A 21,885-nucleotide genomic window follows, 5' to 3' on the forward strand; every position below is an offset into this window, starting at 1 on the left:
GGTCGTAAGTATCTAGAAATCTGTCCATTTCTTCAAAAGTTTCAAATTTATTAGAATATAGGTTCTCAAAGTAGTCTCTGATGATTTCCTGGATTTCCATGGTGTTTCTTGTTATCTCCCCTTTTTGCCTTTCTGATGTTACTGATTTGGGTTTTTCTCTCCTTGTTTTAGTCAGGTTTGCCAGGGGTCTGTCAATCTTATTTATTTTTTTCAAAGAACCAGCTGTTTGTTTCATTGATTCTTTGTATGTTTTTTGTTTGTTTCTATTTCATTGATTTTAGCATTTATTTTAATTGTTTCTCTCTTTCTGCTTGTTTTGGAATTTGCTTGTTTTTGTTTTTCTAGGAGTTTGAGCTGTAGTATTAGGTCATTGATTTGAGATCTTTCTGTCCCTTTAATATATGCACTCATGGCTATAAACTTTCCTCTTAAGACTGCCTTTGCTGTGTCCTATACGTTCTGGTAGTTTGTGCTTTCATTTTTATTAACTGTTCTGTCCCATTTCTGTATTGTTTTCTGTACCATTTCTGTCCCAGTTCAGGAACAGTAGAATTACAATCTTAGTAGTTCTGGTGTTAATCCTTAGGAATCCAGTCCTCTCTGTGTCTCCTAGGCAGGTTTGGAGCCAGCTTTTGGTGGTATTGGACCCCTCCTGTGGTGGGCCTGGTGGGCCTGCAGGTGGTGTCCCAGTGGGCCTGCAGAGCAGGAGTCTTGCAGGCCTGCAGGGCTGGGGTCCAACGGGTCTGCGAGGCAGGAGTCTGGTGGGGTGGCAGGATGCTGCCTTGTGGGGCAGTGGCCTTGCGGGCCAGCAGGCAGTGGCCCGGTGGGCCTAAAGTGCTGTGGCCTGGCAGAGCGGGGGCCTGGAGGGCTTGCGGGTTGGAGGTCAGGTGGAGTGGCAACCCATTGGGCCTGCTGGATGGAAGCCCATTGGAGAAGTGGCCCAGTGGGCCTTAGTAGTGGGGGTCTGGCAACCTGATGGGTGGGGGCCTGGCAGGGAGGCAGTCTGGTGGGCCTGTGGTGCAGGGGTCTGGAGGGCTTGCTGGGTGGGTGCCTGGTTGAACTGTGCTCAGCAGGCCTATGGGAGCAGCGGCCTCTCTGTTCTTTTAGTAAATCGTGGTGTGAAGAAGCCTTCCATGAGCTAGGGGTTCAGAGTGCCAAAGTTTTGGCTCTCCCTGGTGGTTTACCTCAGCCAAGTCTGTCTCCTGCATCTCAGCAATTTCCCTGATTAATGAAGCTCAGGCAGTCTGTAGCTGTTTCCCAGTTGCCATCTTGGATCTACATATGTACTTTTTAATGCAGTTTTACAATATGATCCATAACTTTTGAATGTATTGTCTTATAATTGCACCCTATCAATAATTCTGGTCTTTTCTATTGGATGCCTTTTCTCTTTACTACAGGTCTCATTTTTGCATCACCACATTTTGTAATATTTATGGCATCTCAGTTGATTCTAAGAACAAGTAATATGTGTATAGAGTATTATAAGATATTATTTATTTTACACATTTAATTTTACATATTAAATATTATATTACAAATTATATATAATCTTTTAGGAAATATTATTTAAGTATATTATATATCATGCATCAAACATTATTTAGTAGACATTATATATGAATAATTGAACATTATGTGCTACAGTATATATCATATTAACATACATGCACACACATGTACACATTGTATTTTTTAACCTGACTGTAAGTGTCCCATCCTGTTTTAGAAAAATTGACAGAAGTTGAACATGTTGAGCAAGTCAGGAGTTGAACAGATTCTGGGCAGGTTTGCAACCCTTAGTCTTCTAGGATGACTCAATTCTAAAATATCATAAGTTTTAGTCATATTTTTTTGTTTTAAAACCAGAAAACTGTCTGTCTGTGCCACCACGGAGCAGATATATTTCTTCTTATCAACAGAAAATTTGGGTGTGGTTTTTGTGACATCTTTGGTTAGGCATAGAGTTAATCTCTGGATTCTTATGCTATAAAAGTGAAGTCAGAATTCTGTCTCCAGTTGGAATCTGGATAAAATAATGTGAAACTACTATACTTCAGACTGGAGCCCCCTAAATTCTCAAGGTTGTGAAAATAAAATATGAGAACTGCATATTGGAGGTAATTATCTTTGGATTTCAGTATCTTTTAGATTAAAACCAATACACAAAATACAGATTCATCAGATGTTTGGCTAGTTTCTTGTCTTAATAAATAGCTAAGTATTCCCATCCTTGTGCCTATCTAGCTCCATTTAGAAATTATCCCCAGACATGAAAGAACACTCTGCTCTTGATTATCTAGCAAGGACTCATCCCTCTGGAATTTAGTTCTTTTATATTTAAGTCTGTATCTTTTCAACCACTTTCAAGGATAAAATGGTTTACCTAGTGAAATTTTTAAATATCAGCAGAAGGTCTTTTGCATTTTTTCACCTTAATGGGATTAAAAATATCCTTATATATTTTAATCCTTGGTAATTTCTTTTCTTATCAAGAACTTCAAAACACTTTCTTGAAAATGTTAATTTATAACCACTTTGATTTTCAAGATATTCAAATACTGGCCCCTGTATTGACCATACAAGTCAGAATTATGCCTTTTTAAGACTTTGTTTAAAAAGTCAGATAACTGAAGCCACTCAGAATTTCCAATGCCTTTTAATCAAAGAAGCTCAGGGGAGTTTCTTTGTGCATTAAAAGGTAAGGGATTTTGCCTGTTTCATTAAAAATCAGACACTAACTTTCAATACTCCAATTCCAACATTAGAGAATAAAGCTGGTGGATGATAATGTGGGATTGTGTTTCAGGAAATCTTAAAAAGATTCCATGTTGAATGTAAATATTATCCTCAATACCATGCCATTTAGAGTGCTGTATTTTACTTTAGTTTAATTTAAAAGTTATAAGCCAAATTTACCAAAGTATAAAATAATTCACTCTTAAAATAGCTTATAGTTTTCGAAGAAATGAATAGATACATGGTTACCTAGGGCTACCGTATGATAAGCAAAGTTAATACACATGCTAAATGAATTAATCTCTGTCATATCAATGAAGTTCATCAGTTCCATAAAAAACTGTTCTCTGTCACATATAAAATTGCAATAATAATAATGTATGACATTACACATTTTTATTATGGATGGTAAAAACAAAAATTCACCACTTTTATGTTAGCATCATGCTTAGTTTGTTTTAAAATTGGAGCCCAAGAAAAGCACTTCTGTACTAGGAGTTTATTTGAGAAGTGATTTTACAAATCAGAAGTGGGGGAATTTGAAGACAGGTGCAGAGGAGAATCCAATGTACATATGCAGTACTGAGTTTGCTGGTGTGGGCATAATTCAGTTGGAAGCATTAAAATGGGCAATACCACAGTGAACTTGATAGGAGAGATTGTCCCTTCCTTCCTCAATATCTTTTAATAGTTCTTCATGAACACAAGTCAATCATGTATTATATTGTACAATATTTTATAAAATCAATCTTCACACCCTTTATGTCTTGAACATAAAATATTAATTTATTCCTTATTTACTCTGATACCAACTACAGTGCTCCTATTTCTTTACATTATTGTTGTGCTGGTGGAGGTACACTGTGGCATTTACAAAAGTTCTTATAATATATCAAATGCATCATACTTCCTTTTTTTTAATATTTGTGTTGTGCTGGGGTACATTGTGGCATTTACAAAAGTTCTTACAATATATCAAATGTACCAAACTTGAATTTACCCCCTCCACCATTCTCCTTTATCCCCTTGTCCCCTTTATAAAAGTCTTGGTGAGCCAGAAATCACTGGCCAAATAGCTTCATTACATTTCTCCCCTGTCTCTCCAGCATCACCACCCCTCAGGCCACATGCTTTAAGCTTCAGTCAAAATGCCTCATCATTATTCCCCAGATACTACACCCTTTCTTGTCTCCACACTTTTGTTCAATGAAGTTCCTTTTGTCTGGAATGCCTGTGTCTTCCTTTTTCCAAATCTTCCATAACTACTTCCTGTGAAACCTTCCATAACTACTTCAGCAAGCCAGGCACATTCCTCTCTCACAGCACTTAGACTCTCCCTGCAAGTTCACACAGCATCTGTTCTGCAATTATTTGTGTCTCTGCTGACTGCTGGGGATGCTGAGTAGATGTTCTGTCTTATTCATCTCTTGATCAGGTCCAGCATCTAGCAGGGCCTTTGTTTACTTATACATAATATTAAGTGTGTGTCTGTGGGGGGGACTAGGATTTGAATTCAGGGCCTTGCACTTGCAAAGCAGACCCTCAACCACTTGAGCCACACTTGCAGTCCATTTTGCTCTGGTGGTTTTGGAGATGTGGGCCTCTCAAATTACTTGCCCAGGCTGGTCTTGATCCTCCATCCTCCTGATCTCAGCCTCCTGAATAGCTAGGACTACAGGCATAAGCCACTGTTACCCAGCACTTTTTTCTATATTTAACAGTGAAGAGCCCATACATATGGAGTCCTTATGCATGCGTGGCTGTGTTCTCAGTATTGATTCGTTCAATCTTCCTGACACCCTGATGAACAGGTTTCCTTTATCAGCCCCAATTTACACATTTTTATGAAATGTAGCTAAGAACAAGCACTAGTAGGTGGCAGAGGTGGACTCAAACCAATATGTATCATACTTTCTATATTAAATTGTATCATATATTCATCAGCTCTAGGGCTTTTGCAATTTATGTTCCTTCTTTCAGGAACATTTTTTCCCATACATTTCTCCCTTTCTCACTTCCTAAGTCCTCAGTTAAAAATTGACTTTATCAGTGAGACCTTCTTTTCAATACAAAATGAAACCTACAACTGTTTTCTCAACTCTTTCATTTGTTTTACTTTTTCTTTACAGCACAAATGTAAAATGGTGTAAAATATATTTTACTTATCTTTATTTTTGAATTGTTTTCACAATTCCAGTTTCCTTATTTCTTCCCATTTTCTTGCATGGGAAAGTCATCCTCCAAGCATGTCTACATTCCAAAATGTTGATCTTAAAAGTAGTACAGGAAATTATTCAGATTTTTAAAACCCAGTGTTTCAATGAGACAGCACAGTAGGAGATCCCACTTTCATTTTTGTTGCTTCACAGAAAGCATTATATAAATAACCATCTTCAAATGGGAATATCTTCATGAGAGCTCTGGATTCCAGCCAAGGGAAACCAGCACCCAAGCAAAGCACAGAAATGGGAAAAGATGGAACCTGGCAGCAAACACATTTGACTTTTGGCATTATTCCTCCCTCAAGCCTACTCAGTTCAAAGATGAGAGCTCCTTATGGGGAAAAAGAAAGTAAACATTAACTTGGCTAACCACAATGGACCCCAGTGGGCCATCTCCATCTGTATCTCAGTCATCTCTGAGGACAAATCAACTCACAGGCAGAAGAACCAATACTAACATCAGATAAAGTGGACTTCAAACCTAAATTAGTCAGATATACAGGCTGAAATCAGTGAAATAGAGACCAAAAATTATACAAAGAATCAACACAACAAAAAGCTGGTTCTTTGAAAGAATAAGGAAAATTGACAAACCCCTGGTGAACCTGACTAAAAGGAGGAAGGAAAAAGCCTCAATTAATAAAATCAGAAATGGAAAAGGGGAGATTGCAACAAAAAACAAAGAATGTTACTGCATACTAATAAAAAGAGAAATACATCTAGAGGATATAACAATCATCAAGTTATATGCACCCAATGTCAGTGCTCCCAACTTCATTAAACATATACTAATGGAGTTAAAAATCACAGCAGTCATGGAAGACATTAATACTACTGTATTACCAATAAATAGGTTATTCAGACAAAAAAATCAACAAAGAAATTCTATAACTAAATGACACCATAGATTTAATGGACCAGGAAGACGTCATCAGAGTATTCTATCCTGCAATAGCACAATATACATTCTTCTCAGCAGCCCATGAAACTTTCTCCAAAATAGACCATATCATAGGGCACAAAGCAAGTCTCAAAAAATATTAGAAAATTGCAGTAAAACCCTGCATAATGTTTGACCACAACATGGTGAAACTAGAACTCAACTACAACAGAAGCAACAAAAAAACTCAAAAACCTGGAAAATGAACAACATATTGCTTAATGATCAGTGGATTATAGAAGAAAGAAGGGAGAAATAAAAAAGCTCCTGGAATTTAATGAAAATGAAAATACATCAGAACCTATGGGACACAGCAAAGGCAGTCTAAGGGGAAAGTTTATAGTCATGAGTGAATATATTAAAAACACAGAAATGTCTCAAATGAACGACCTAATGCTATATTTCAAACTCCTAGAGAAACAATAAGAAGCTAATTCCAAAACAATCAGAAGGAGAGAAATAATAAAAATATGGGCCGAAATCAATGAAATATAGATCAAAAAACTATACAAAGAATCAATGAAGCAAAAAGCTGGTTCTTTGAAAGAATGACTAAGACTGACAAATCTGACTAAAAGGAGGTGGGAAAAGACCCAAATTAATAAAATCAGAACTTTAAAAGGGGAAATAACAACAAACACCAAGGAAATCCAGGGAATCATCAGGGACTACTTTGAAAATCTATATTCAAAGAAATTGGAAAATCTAGATGAAATGGATAAATTTCTAGATACATGTGGCCATCCAAAATTACACTAAGAGGATATTAGTAACTCAAATACACCTATAAGAAACAAAGACAAAAACCACTTGATCATCTCAATAGATGTGGAAAAACTCTTTGATAAGATTCAACACCACTTCATGATAAATACTTTAAGAAAACTAGGAATAGAAGGAATGTACCTCAACATAATAAAAGCCATACATGACAAACCTATAGCCAACATCATATTTAATGGGGAAAAACTGAAACCATTTCTGCTAAAGTCAGGAAAGAAACAGGGTCTCACTCTGTCCACTCCTATTCAACATAGACTTGGAATTTCTGGCCAGAGTAAGAAGACAGGAGGAAGAAATAAAAGGAATACAAATAAGTAAGGAAGAAATCAAACTATACTTTTTTTCAAACAACATGATATTATATATAAAAGTCTCCCCAAAAATTCACAAAAAATACTCCTACACGCCATAAACAGGATTAGCAAAATAGCAGGACACAAAATCAATTTACAAAAATCAGTAACCTTTCTATACACCAACAATGAATAGATTGAAAAAAAATAGGAAAACAATTCCATTTAAAATAACTTCAAAAAAATACCTAGGAGTAAACTTAACAAAGGATAGAAATGACCTCTACAAGGAAAACAAAAATCATTGAAGAAAGAAATCGAAGAAGACTGCAGAAAATAGAAAGATCGCCCATGCTCATGGATTGATAGAATCAACATAGTAAAAATAGCTATACTACCAAAAGCAATCTACATGTTCAATGCAATTCCCATCAAAATCCCAATGACCTACATCACAGAGATTGAAAACCCAGCCCCAAAGTTCATTGGAAGCACTATAGACTGCAAATATCCATGGTAATACTAGGCAAAAAGATCAACACCAGAAGTATCACAATACTCAACTTCAAACTATACTACAGAGACATAACAATAAAAAAAGAATTGTACTAGCACAAAAACAGATTTCAAGACCAGTGGAACAGCATAGAAGACCACGCAGCTATGACCAACTAATTTTTGACAACTGTGCCAAAAATATATGATGGAGAAAAGACATCCTCTTCAACAAATGTTGCTGGGAAAACTGGATATCTGCATGCAAAAAGGTGAAATTAGATCCATGTCTTTCACCCTATACAAGTATCAGCTTAAAGTGGATTAAGGACCTTAATATAAGACCTAAAACTTTGAAGCTAATGCAGAAAAGAGTAGGCAATACACTGGAATCAATAGGCATAGGCAATGACTTCGTAAATAGAATGTAAATTGCTCAGCAACTAAGAGAAAGGATTGACAAATGGGAATACATTAAGTGAAAAACTTGTGCACAACTAAAGAAATGGTCACCACATTGAAGATGCTGCAAACAGAATGGAAGAAACTCTTTGCCAGCTATACATTAGACGATGGACTGAAAACCAGAATATACATGGAGCTCAAAAAACTAAATTCCCAAAAAATAATGATCCAATGAAGAAATGAGCAAATGAACTAAACAGAACTTTTTCATATGAAGAAATTGAAATAACTGTAAAACACATGAAAAAATGCTCACCATTCCTGGCCATAAAAGAAATGCAAATCAAAACCACATTAAGGTTCCACTTCACTCCTGTTTGAATAACTACCATCAAGAACACAAACAACAAAAAATTTTTGCTAGAATGTGGGGCAAAAGGAACCCTCATACACTACAAGTGGGAATGTAAGCTGGTACAACAACTTTGGAAAACAATATGGAGGCTTCTAAAAAAATTAAAACTAGATCTGCTGTACAACCCAGCAATACCACTCTTAGGGATATACCTGAAGGAATGTGAGTCAGGTTGCCACAAAGATACTTGCATATCTATGTTCGTTGCAGCACTATTAATGATCGTTAAGCTATTGAAACAGCCCCACTACTGATGAATGGATTAAGAAAATGTGGCATTTATAAACAAGGGAATCTTACTCAGCCACAAAAAAGAATGAAATTTTGTCATTTGCAGGTAAATGGTTGGAACTGGAGAACATAATCTTAAGTGAAGTTAGCTAGACTTAGAAGACTTAAATCTGCATGTTCTCTCTCATATGTGGAATATTGACCTAAAAAAAACCCAGCAATATTATGAACCACTGGTCACACTAAGGAGAGATCATGCACAGGAGGGGGAGGGTAAAAGAAAGAGACTGAGAAGTTGAATATGGTCGATATACTCTCTATACAAGAATGTATATTGAAATCTTAAACACTATTAATCTACCATAAGAAAGGGACTAAGGTAGATTTTAGATAATTAGAGGAGATAAACCAATTGGGGGTATAGCACTTATATACATGGAAAAATCACAAGGAATATTTTTCTGTATTTCAAACTAGCAAAGCGTCATGTTTTTCTTTTTTCTCTTTTCTCTTCTGCAAAATTGGACAACAGGAGGGCAGAACAAGTCCTGCACGGGGGGAGGGTTGGCACCAGTGGAAGTGGGTAGGTGGTGGGGAAAGGGAGTAGGAGAATGCATATGGTGCAAAAAATTGTACACATGTATGTAAATGCAAAAATTATAAGTGTTGAAACTGTTCCTTAAATGGAAGGAGGGATAAAGGGGAATGGTGGAAGGGGTGAATTCAAATATGATATAGTTGATATATTGTAAGAACCTTTGTAAATGTCATAATGTGCCCCACCCAGGACAACAATAAAGGAAAAAAAGTTAAAATAAAATTTAAAAAAATGGTAACATGGGTAAACTTTTAGCTAGACTATGGGAAAAAATAAGACAAAAATAAATGAAATTATGTATTACAATATATATTACAACTGTTTCTTCAGAAAAAAGGACATTACTATGAATAATTATGTCATCAAATCGGACACCCAGAAAAAATAGTTAAATTTCAATAAACCTACATCAAGCCAATACTGAATCACAAAACTTAGAAAATCTGAACAAATAGGAGTATAAGAGGTTCTAGTGTGCACAGTAGGGTAACTATAGTGAACAATAATGTACTGTACATTTCAAAACCTAGAAGAGGGTCAGGGGTATAGTTTTATGGTAGATAGCTTGCCAAGCATGAAAGCGGCCAAAGTCTCTGTTTCAAGTGAGCACCATAATGAAAAACTGGAAGAAAAATCTTTGCATGTTTTCATCATAAAGAAATCTTTGTGGAGCTAGATATGTTTATCTTGATTTAACCATTATACAATGGAACTACTAATCTATTAATATGTAAATTTTTATTTTTCTATTCAAAATGAGTGATCTAAAGTAAGATTGTTCAAAAATATGATTATACATATATAACACACATATATTATGCATTATATGAAGAATTAAGAAAAGAATGCAAGAAAGTGAAATAATAGCAGAAGGCAATTAACATCACAGACAATATAGGGTAGAGGCACTGTAGAAAATGCATAAAGTAAAAGTAAATTAAATTTTGGAAAATTACAAACAAAAGACAAAGAGAAAAACTCATTTTCAGAGAGTAGTTATAAAATTTAGATAGTACATGCTAAGTGTTTGGATAAAAACAGTGGAAAAAGAGAATAAGTAAGAAGCCTATTGGAAGTTATAATAATAGAAGCCTTCCCACAGATGAAGAAAGGCTTGAATCTCCATGTCACAGACACTACAGGAAGAGAAAATGATATGTGAAAGAACATATTTATTCTTTCTTTGGTTTATTCTGTTGACACATTTTCTGTCTTGTTGGTATTTCAAAAGTAAAAATTTTGTGAACTACAGAACAAAAAACTCTACTAATAACGAAGGTTATCTTTAAGGAAGTATAGAATTAGGGTGTTTACATTACTATTCTATATAATATTGAATCCCAGCATATTAATGATAGATAGGAAGTTTTATGGTAACCTAAATGAACCTACAGTATCTTTAATTACCAATCTGTCTTTTTTTTTTATTCATATGTGCATACAATGTTTGGATCATTTCTCCTCCCTTCCTCCTGTCCCCTCCCTTACCCCCCCCACTCCCTCCCTTCCCCCTTCCCCCTTGCTACCTGGCAGAAACTATTTTGCTCTTATCTCCAATTTTTTTGAAGAGAGAGTATAAGCAACAATAGGAAGGACCAAGGGTTTTTACTAGCTGAGGTAAGGATAGGTATAGAGGGAGTTGACTCACATTGATTTCCTGTGCATGTGTGTTACCTTCTAAGTTAATTCTTCTTGAACTAACCTTTTCTCCCAATCTGTCTTTCACTTGTCAAAGCAACTGAAGGTCAGTCTCAGAAATACAAAGACGCAAACATAGAAAAAAAAATAACGTGACCATCGAATAGCCTCACCACTCATATACTTTGGTATCATTTTGTTTTCTTTTTATTCAGGCCAGGGATGGAGAAAATAATCAGTGAATCTATAAATATACTTAAGCAAATGACACTTAATGCATGCTGTATTTGTATATGGGAATATCATAGTGAATCACATTTATATGTCCAATTAATGTATGTTAATAAGAGAGAATAGAGTAATATTCATGCTAATCACCATTTTCTATGGTTTTAGAAAACAGAAAATTGATGTCTTTCATAAGTATCCATTCATAAGAACATTTGCAATACTATTTTTTTATTTATATTTGTTGGGTGTGGAATCTAGAACTCTGATGATGATGGGATTTCTCATTTTCCTGACTCCCAAAAGCCCAGCTGAGACCAGTCTAGGGCCCCAGCTAGGAGCAGAGCCTTCCTGATACCTGCCTCCCACCACTGTCACCTCTCACAGGGCAGAGGAGGATCAAAGCCCCTGGGTACCCTCTAAGAGCCAGACTCAAGAACTGTAGATTGCACTTGGCTGGGCGTGCCCCACAGTGATCCAAAAGCTTCTTGTCCTGGGGTAACTGGGGCTGTTTGGGACTAATAAAGCCATTGGACTCCAATGTGGCTGAGACTAGGCTCAGTTTTCCAGGGGATGTGTGCTTCAAAGGTGTCTCAAGGGGAAGTTTATTAGGTTAGGCTCAGTTTCTACATCTGGGAGAAGGTATAATGGCCCTTGTTGGTAGGCTGATCTGAGATTCTGCAGAGATAGATGGCCCACCAGCAAGAGGGGCACAACTTGGGGACTTTACTGGGGCTAAGGAACCCTGAGCCCCTGCCGTCCTCAGGGACAACTCTTGGGCCCCTGCTGTTTCCTCCCATGCTGACTCAGCTGGTGGAAGTGCAAATGTTTCATTTTGGGGGTCAAAGACCTGTAGTCTCTGGAGGCTGACCTTGCAGCTACTAAGTGTCTCCATAGGGCCCAGCAGCAGTGCCTTCTTGCACTCCTGCCACCTTTGGAGGGCTGGCTTCTTAGGTGAAATTTAGACCTCCTCTTCCTCTCTGGTGGGCTCTCAGACTATGGCTGCTTCCACTGACTCTATCTGATGGTGGTGGCTGTGGCTTTCGAAAGGGCATTTTCATCTTTTCTGAACAGAGCAACTTGAGTATCTGCCTTTTCTTCCATGAGTTCTGGGCTTTCTGACTGAAAGATTGCTTGTACTGGAGCTCCTCCTACTCCAACCTGTACTTGCAGGTCTTCTTTAAGCAATACTACCCATTCAGGTTCAACTTTTTGTTACACACAGTGAGTATCAGCTCCGTGCTGATCCCAAAGTCTCATGACTCCACAGTGAGGTACTTAAGAGACAGGGTAGGTCATAGATGATGTCATCATATCCGGGTGGTAGGACAAGTCCAGATACTCCTCTGAAAGTTTTGATTCTGGGGTCAAACACAGGTTTTTAATGGCTTAAGGTCACCATGAAGGGTGACTTTTACTTCTTGCTGGTGAAGGTGGCTTGTAGATTCTACTTGTGAGTATGTTTGGGGACATAGTAGTCAGGGTCTATAATTGAAGTTAGGGTCCTCACAGTGTAACTCTCCACTCACTCCAAGCACCATCCTGCTGTGGCTAGTCCCATGTGTTCCAGTTCCAACAATCTTCCGGCACTTCCTCATGTTGAATCTGTGGCTTCTCTTCCTAGGTGCCATAGAAATCAGTTCTGAAGCAATTCTGCAGGAGCTGGTTTTGACTTGTACAGTAATAGTGATCCCTGAAGTTTTGCTTTTCAAGTCCCCTTATCTTCTTGCTGGTGACCTGACACAGATTTTCCAGCCTGGCCAGAATGTCCTTCCTCTTCAGACTCTTCAGCTGCTTGAGCTCCTCTTGCTTCCTGGTTTTCTCCCTTTTCTTTGACTCTCTAGCCTCTTCCCTCTTTCTTTCCTGTACTCATACTTGCAGCACACAGAAAAGGAAGGTAAGTCCTCACAGTAGGGGAGTCCTGGTCCTCAAATTGGAAGTTGTGCTTATGCTCAAAGTCTTCTTACTTCTTCAGGAACAGCTCCCCGTCATCTGGGGAGTCATTCACAGCTAGCTGGACTATTGGCTTGGGACCTTTTCTTTATCTCCTTCCTCTTAGAATTTGCTGAGGACATGATACCATAGGAATTTCTCTGCTTCTTCCAATTCTGTATTGTTTTAATATTCCTTATACAAAATAATTTCTGGAGATTTGATATACATATAGTGCCTAAACCTAATAATAGTGCATCATATACTTGAATTTTCTAAGAAAGAAGATCTTGTAGTATATGCTCTTATGAAATAAACATAATTAAAGGCATGGGAGGAAACTATGGATGTTTCCATAATTTTGTTTGTGGTGATGGTTTTATGGGTGTATATTTATCTCCAAACTAAGTGATATAAGCATTTAATATGTACAGTTTTTAAAAAAATCACAAAGCATAGCCAGAGCAATGAATGGAGGCAGAAAACTTGTTGCTGTAGTTAAACTGATTGTGAGTATTAGTGATGTGTACTGCACAAGCAGAGGAAGGTGAGAAGAAGACAAAAGTATTTGGGAGTATAGAACTGAAGAGCAATTTGTCTCATCTTCATCAAAGCCAGAATCCATTCAGGCGTGTCTTATTGATGAAAAGCTAGAAATATATAATCTCTTCTCACTGGTCCAGGAAATCATTAATGACAGTATCTGATCACAAAGAACTTAAAGAGAAAAAGTGTAAGACATTATAAATAAAAACCCAAACAAAATGCTGGGATATGATTTGATATGATTGTTGCTAGCCATGTGGAATAGCTGAAAGTGGTAGAGCATTTGCCTAGCAAGTGCAAAGCCCAGTGCTGCCAAACTCCAGTAGTGACAAAATAAATAAATAAAGTCAGAATTGAATGATATATTTACAGAGGAACAAAGAAAATTAAAAAGCAGATTTGTCTTCAGAAACGCGGTAAGTGGATGGAGTAGTATCTTCAAAAAACTGGAAGAAAAAACCTGTCTAGAATTCTACATTATTTCCTAATGAATGGAACATGGCAGAAGTAATAGGTTATAACTTCCAGAATTGGATTATTAAAAGTGTTTGGTTCGGTTTGAGTCTTGATGACACTCACTCTCATTTCCCCATTTTTTAACCTGGGGTAATCCAGCTGACTGTCATGAGGTAGTTTCATGGAGAATCTCATGTGGTAAAGAAATGAGGCCTATGCACACTCATGTAAATAAGTTTGGGAAGCAATACTCCTTTTCCACATTAAGAAGTACCCGAGTAAGCTTTATATGGATTTCTGAGCCACAGAAATGAACATATCAGATATTTGTTTTTAAACATGTTAATATTTGATAACTAACTACATATCAATAGAAAAATAATACAGGTATCAAAGAAATAAAATTTGTGAGCTATTTCAATCCCAAGCCCTAAATTAGAAGAGGAGGAAGAAATGGTAAGTGTAGCCCAGTGATTAGCGGAGTCATGAAAAATAAGTACCTGATTGATCTGTAAACTCAGAGAGATTCAGCCTTTGCCAATCTCAGCAACAGGAGAGAGAGAAATAGCTTTAATGTGTCTTAAGGAAATAAACTTGAAGGAAGCGAAAGGAGAAATTTGATAGCATGCCTATGCTACTCATTGACTAAATCCAATAATACTCTACAGGGCAAGGGAGTTTAAATGACACAATTTTAAAAAATAGAGATGGGAAAAGAAGTTCAGATGATAGATATGGCAGAAGAATAGCCAACAAGGGAACCTCATTCACAATACTGAGGGTCCCGATTTATAATGGTTCAACTTAGGAGGTTCCAATTTTACAGTGGTGGAAAAGTGATACACATTCAGTAGAAACCATACTTCAAATTTTGAATTCTTATCTTTTCCAAGGCTAGCAGTATGAGCCTATCTCTTGATGTCAGCATTGACCCATAGTTCCTAGTCAGCCATAATATCACAAGGTTAGTGACCAGGATCTATTTTAGGAAGAGTGTACATCATACAAATGCAGAAGAGAGAAGATATGGAAGCAGTAGGGTAAAATGCCAACCTCATTTCCCAAATTAAGGTATAAGAAAATAGACCATTTGCATATAGAAGACCATCAAAGAAATAAAAGATAAAAGGAAAGAAAACATCACACTTATTGTAGAGGAAACTCAGAAATTATGTAAACAGATGGACAGTGTCACGGTTTCAATAGACATTACAGAGGATGGAAAACAGAAACATCAGAGAACTGTGAGGATAAAATATGACATATATGTGTCAATTAACTTTAGACACAATAATGCTGCATAACAACCAACCATTAAACCCAATGGGATATGATGATAATCATTTAATTAACTCACAAGTTTGCAGAGTTCAGATGACCTGGGTGGGTTGAGCTAATCTTAGCTAGGCTTTACATAGAGGAATGGGAGTCAGCTGGCTGTGACTGCTATGGAAACTTCTGGCAGAGATAACTGAGATGACCCATCTGTGCTCCATGTGTCTCATCCTTATCAGGCTATCCTGGGCTCTTCAATCATGGAAGAAACACAGAGAAATCAAGGCCAATGGCAATTTCAAACTTCTGTTTGCATCAAATTTGCAAATATCTCATATATCTCATTGGATACAGAGAGTTACAGGTCTAATCCCAGAGTAAAAATTATAAGGCTGAGAGGCCACTGAAAATGGCTTTTCAGTTATCTTGTTTGATTGAGATTGCTGTCAGTGAAAAATCACTGGACATTTAAGAAACCTTTTCTCATCTGCCATGGATTCATAGTGAGTCCTTGGGAAATGGCTTTCCTGCTTTGGGTATCATTATTCTCTGGTCATACAGATGAATTTCCCATATTGAATTTCATAAAATATTGTGTGTGTGTGTGTGTGTGTGTGCGTGTATGCATGCATTGTCCTGAGGGCAATTGTAACAAATAAAAAATTTTAAAAAATGTCTCTGGAGAAAGCAGAGCAAGATGGAGCCTGAGACAACCATGTTGCTAGATACTGACAGTAGAGGCCTGGGAGGAAAGTGCTAGAGAAGGTGATAGCCTAACTATGTATGTAAACTCAAATCAGTCTCTAGATGAATCCTAAACCATAAATACATCTTAGACTCTAAAATAAATTACAGTTATGATATTTCACCCTACTAAAGACACGTTAATTTGCAGATTGGGTGTAACCAAGCTAATTGCATGTTACTTGCAAAATATTGACAGTGCTCTGAGTAATAACAAACACAATGGTCACAATAAGAGAAAATCCAAAAATCACTTGATCTATTAAGATCAGGAAAATGTGACCTAATTTTAGGGAAAACCTAGATGTCAGAATTAAAAAACAAGGAATTTAAGGCAATTCTCATAATTATGGTCAGTGAGTTAAAGAAAAATGATAACAAATGAAGTCACAGTACATAATAGCAGAGAAAAGTATAAAAAGAAGCAAATAAAATTTTATAACTGAAAAATAGAGCACCAAAAAAATTCCTATATTGGCTTAATGGTATTAAATAAGTGATAGAAGAAAAAGTAAGTGAACTTGAAAGACAAGTAAATAAACCTCATCAAATCTGAAGGAGAGAAAGGAGGAAAAAATTTAAGAAGTAAACAAGGCCTTACATTACATCCATGGAAACTCAATATAGCATATGGGAAATCGAGAAATTGTGGTCTGGTATTAAAGATTATCTATCTATCTATCTATCTGCCATCAACCTATCTCAGTTAAAGCATTCCAAATCTAAAGAAAGACTTAAGTTTATAGATTTAAGAAGTTCAATGAATCACTCATAGTATAAATTAAAGAATTCCTTGCCTAGACATACTTCATTCAAATAAAAGAGAAAAATAAAAATGTATAAAGCTAACCAGAGAGAAAAAAATTAATTTCATTCAGGCAAACAATGATTCAAATGGCTATACAGTCTTCATTAGAAACCCTGGAGACCAGAGACTATAGTTATACTGCAAAAAAGAAAAAAAAAAGAAATTTCAAAAGTTAACCCAGAATTATATATCCTATAAAGATATGTTTAAGAATGAAAATGAAATAATGAAAATTTCAGATAATTTAAACTAAGTGTCTAATTGCAGTCTGATCCACACTGCAAGAAATAGTAAAGGAAGCTTACCAAGCAGAAAGAAAATCACTCCAGAGGGATTTGGAGTATCACAAGAGAGAAGATCATGGAAGATGATAAATATATAGATAAGTGAAAGTTGCTATTTTATTTTTAATTTATTTAAATTACATGACTGTTTAAAACAAAAATCATAGCATTTTCCTATGGAATTTATTATACATACTTGCAATGAATACAATAAACAGCATAATAAATATAATATTACACACAATAGAAATGCATATAGTATCTGCAATACTGTGTGAGACAATGAACTTATACAAAAAATATATAAGAACTCTCAGTGCTCAAACATATGAATACAAATAATCCAATAAAATAATGAATAAAGATTTACACAGACACTGTACCACAGGAGATATTTAATTGGCAAAAATCCTCAGCATCATTATTGATTAGTGCAATGATAGTTAAAACCATAATGAGATAATTATATGCACTCTTTAAAATGAGTGAAATTAAATATTGGTAAAATCAATCAGAACAACCAGGCCTCTTAATTCATAATAATCAAAAAGTGGAAAAAAATTCATGTCCATCAATTTGTGAACAGATAAAAAAATTAAATATATCTATATAATGGAATGTTGAAGTTAGGAGACTTTACCCCCTTGTCACAGGGCAGAATAACTCTGGCATGATTCACTCTTCAGAGTTCTTATTGGGCTACAACTGTAGTTATTCTTCAAGTAAATCTACATCTTTGTTAAACCTAGTTACTTACCTAAACCTGCTTCCCTCATTTACCACATGAGAGCACACCATCACTAAATCACTTATAGAATAATTCCCTTCTCATGCTGTCCTTCTGAGAAACCCAAATGAATATGATCAGTATTATGATGATCAGTCCCAAGGAAGCCAATTCCAGGAATGAGGATATGGAGTTTGGTCACTCACAGTTACTGGAAAATCAGTGGTAGTAGGTTGAGTATTAAAATGTGCTGACAGCAAAGTTATTCACTTATGGCAAAGTAAAATGAGCTCTGTGTGATAGGAAATGTATTTCTTTATACAGTACCTTTGGAATTTAAGGGAAAATGGAGAAACTGAAATGATAAAGATTATGTGGTCATTGTTGTAGGCCAGTAATGCATTCAAGGAAAAACATAACAGGTTCAGGTCAATTAATCACTAATTCATACCAAATACAAGTTAGAATGTTTAGCAATGTTTAAAGGGACTTTCATCTTCTGTTGTCATAATGTTGATAAATTACATTCAGGACTTAACTTAGAGTAACAAAATTTCAGAGGAAGTTGAATTCTTATTGTTGGGAAATGTTTTGTGTCAAAGGCAATGCTTTAATAGGGAAGGCATCAGGTATTGGAATGTGCCATAGTGAAACCTGAGTAAATACACTTGAAAATTTTAAACATCCATATTTTTATAAATCCCCTGAACCTAAAATAATGACTTACTCCTGCTTGAAAGAAGAGCTCCTCAACCAATGTTTGAAATACTATGCAAAGGACTATAATGTTAATGCCCTCTCCAGATCTAAGCATACCAGATCAAATCAAATTTTGGCATAACCCCTGAAAATACCATATTTACATAACAAGGTCAAAGGAAACAGTGTCAAAATATAAAGACCAATCCAATGACTATATGCTGCAAATGTACAATGGTAAGGTGACATCTTTAAAATACCATTTACAATAACTCCAAAAATCAAAAGACTAAGATTTTAATCTGACAAAATACATTTGATTTGCATGCTGTAACTGAACATCACTGTTGAAAGAAAGAAAAGAAAACCCGAAGAATTATGACTTCTAATTTTCAGGGGTTGTATGAGTAAAAATAGTAAATATGTCTACCATCAAAAATTTGATCTATAGACTGAATATAATTCCAATCAAAATCCCAATAGTATTTTTATCTATTAAGTTGATTCTAAAATTTATGTTGAAAGTTAGAAGGAGCAAGAGTAGATGAAATAGTTTTGAAAAATGAAAAATAAAATTGAAGTGCAGGAGTTAGGTGTGATGAGGCATATGTGTAATCCCAAGTACTCGAGAGGCAGAGGCAGAAGATGGTTTGAGGCAGAGTCTGAGGCTAGCTTGGGCAGGATTAGTGAGACCCTGTCTCAGAAACAAAATAAAACTAAAAGGCTGGGGTTGTGGCTCAAGTTGGGGAGCAATTAGACAACTGCTAATTGTCTCAAGCTCATGCTTGATCTTGCATGTGGCCTTGGGTTCATTCCCAGCACTGCACACACACATAAAGATGGAATACAGAGAAACTCACTGGTTATGTATTAAAAATTATTGGTGACGAATGTCAAGTATGTTGGATTCATTATATTGTTTTCCCGATGAGTGTATACATTTGAGAAAATCTGCAAAAATTGTTTTTATTATAAATGTCATGGTGTTAAGTTGGAAAACCTAAATGAAATGGACCACTTCAAAGAAATAAATGAATCACTGATCCATAAAGAAATATAAAAGTTTAATGTAACAATATAAATGAAAACATATTCAAAATTCATGCCACCTTCAAATGTTTCAATACAAGGCTGTTGTGGATGTCACCTCTACCAAGCTGTCAGAGAAAATTGCCAGCTTTTGTAAAGTTTTGCAAAATATACAAAAATAGGAAACTGTTTTACTCATTTTTTTGTGGCTAACTTTCCTTGATTCAATTGCCAGTTGAGAACCCATCCTTGCAAGGAACACTTGAACCAAGGTAATTCACATAGCAGCAAATATTTAAAAGAAATTAATAGCATACTCAACAGCACCATGAATTAAATGAGTAAGTAACAAAAGCTGTAATTCAACATTAGAAAATGCTTTCTGTTATAATTTCCTATATTAAAAACTTAGTGGAGAAAAATTCAATTGTTTCAATGTGTAAGGAAAGCCTTTGAAAGAAATTCAACATGGGTTCATGGTAGAAATTTCTAGAAACCTTTGAACTTTTTAAAGTACTACAGCAAATAGAGTTAAATGGGAAATGTTGTAAATATTCTCATTAAAGTCAGGGAAAGAACAGAAACATATTATTACCTCTACTATTAAAAACTGCTGGAACACAAAGACAGATCTATTGATATAAAAAATAAGGTGTGAGTATTGAAAGAGATACTATTTAGGACAATCTGATTTTCTGTCTAGACATTTAAAAGGAATTAGTATGTATAATATTTAAATGAATAAATATGCCATAAGTACAATGTATGAAACATCTCTATATCAAGAGACTTGTCACATAAAGCAATAATTAATTAGAACATGTAATAGAAAATGTCCCATTTGCAACATCAACAAAATCCAAAAATTACCAAAGAGGAGCACTAAAAAATCTGAGATTTTTATGGAGGCAACTATAAAATTTCACTGACCAATTTATGCAAAAAAAAGTTTCAAATAGAGAAATACAGCATCTAAAATTATATGGAACAAAATATTGTATAGATGTCAATTTTAAACTGTGTATCATCACACATACTTGTCATTCCAGCAAGTTGGAAGTTAGCCTGGACTATATAGAGAAACCCTGTCACAAACAAACAAACAAACAAAAAACCAAACAACAGTTTAACTGACAGGGTGCTTGCCAAGTGAGAACAAGGCCCTGAGTTCAAACCGTAGTACCATGAAATAAACAAAACAAAAGATGTCAATTTTACTTAAGTTATTCACAGACTTAGTGTCTTCCTTGTACCTGCCAATGTGATGATCACAAAAGTCAAGTACTGTCTTCCACTCCTAAAATCAATGCTGGACAATTGTAGACCTCAGAGCACAGATGCCAGTAACCTAATATTAATAACATATGTCAATATATTTGGAGTAGATTGATGCAGGAGGACTCCAGAGACTGTGCTAATAACCACCAGAAAATAGTTTAGTGAGTGAGAACTCTCCTTTCAAAATTATTTATTTTTTTTGTGGTGCTGGAGATCAAACCCTGGGCCTTGCATTTACTAGCCTTCTACCCCTGAACATATCCCAACCCCTAAAAATGATCATTTTAATAGAATGTAAACAACCATCTAAAATGTAACAGCAAGTATATGAGTAAACATGCATAGTAAGGTCAGGTACTTTTGTATGTGAAACCACATGTTTGTAGAGATGAAAATCATATTTCCTAGTATCAATGTGGCCGGTGAAGAAACTTTATGGGATAGTGTTCTCTGAATTTGACCCATCTGTCTCCCATCTAGCATCTAGCCCATGAACCAAACTTTTCTCTGCAAGTGTTGCAATTTAGCAAATGCTCAGAGCTGGCAGAGAAGGGGTCATTTCTCAGGGATCATATAAACATGGACCAGGAGCCAGGAGCCAAGATGAAAACTGAGAGATCCATGTACCCTAGAATATTGTAGACCCCAGAGAATCCTCACTCCAGCTGTGATGTAAGCTCCAGGAAACTCCTGGCAGGACTGTTAGGATAAGCAATTATCCCTGTTCACAACACATGCACACACATGTACACACACACACATTTTCAATTGTGTGAACTAGGGGAAGTGAGGATTTGGTTAAAAGGAAGTTGACTCTGGTCTGCATAAGGAGAGCTCAGGCAGTTTCAGGAGCCAAAATAAAGATTCCAAGGAATGCTGGTTTCCTACTACAGAAAAGAGGAAAAGAACCCTGGCTCAGTTCTGAATCTGCTTTCATCCCTGGCAGGACTTTAGGCAGGGACCTTGCATGTAATGTTTCCTGATTATGGCCTTTGAAATATGAAGGTGGCAAGGTTTCATTTCAGGTGGGACCAGACTCATGTGGGCAGAGGGCTCAGGCCTTTCCCAATAATCAGGGGAAGGATCCTGAGAGAATCTTCCATCCTGGATAAAGGGTAGT

Source organism: Castor canadensis, chromosome X (assembly GCF_047511655.1).
Source record: "Castor canadensis chromosome X, mCasCan1.hap1v2, whole genome shotgun sequence".
Taxonomy (NCBI): domain Eukaryota; kingdom Metazoa; phylum Chordata; class Mammalia; order Rodentia; family Castoridae; genus Castor; species Castor canadensis.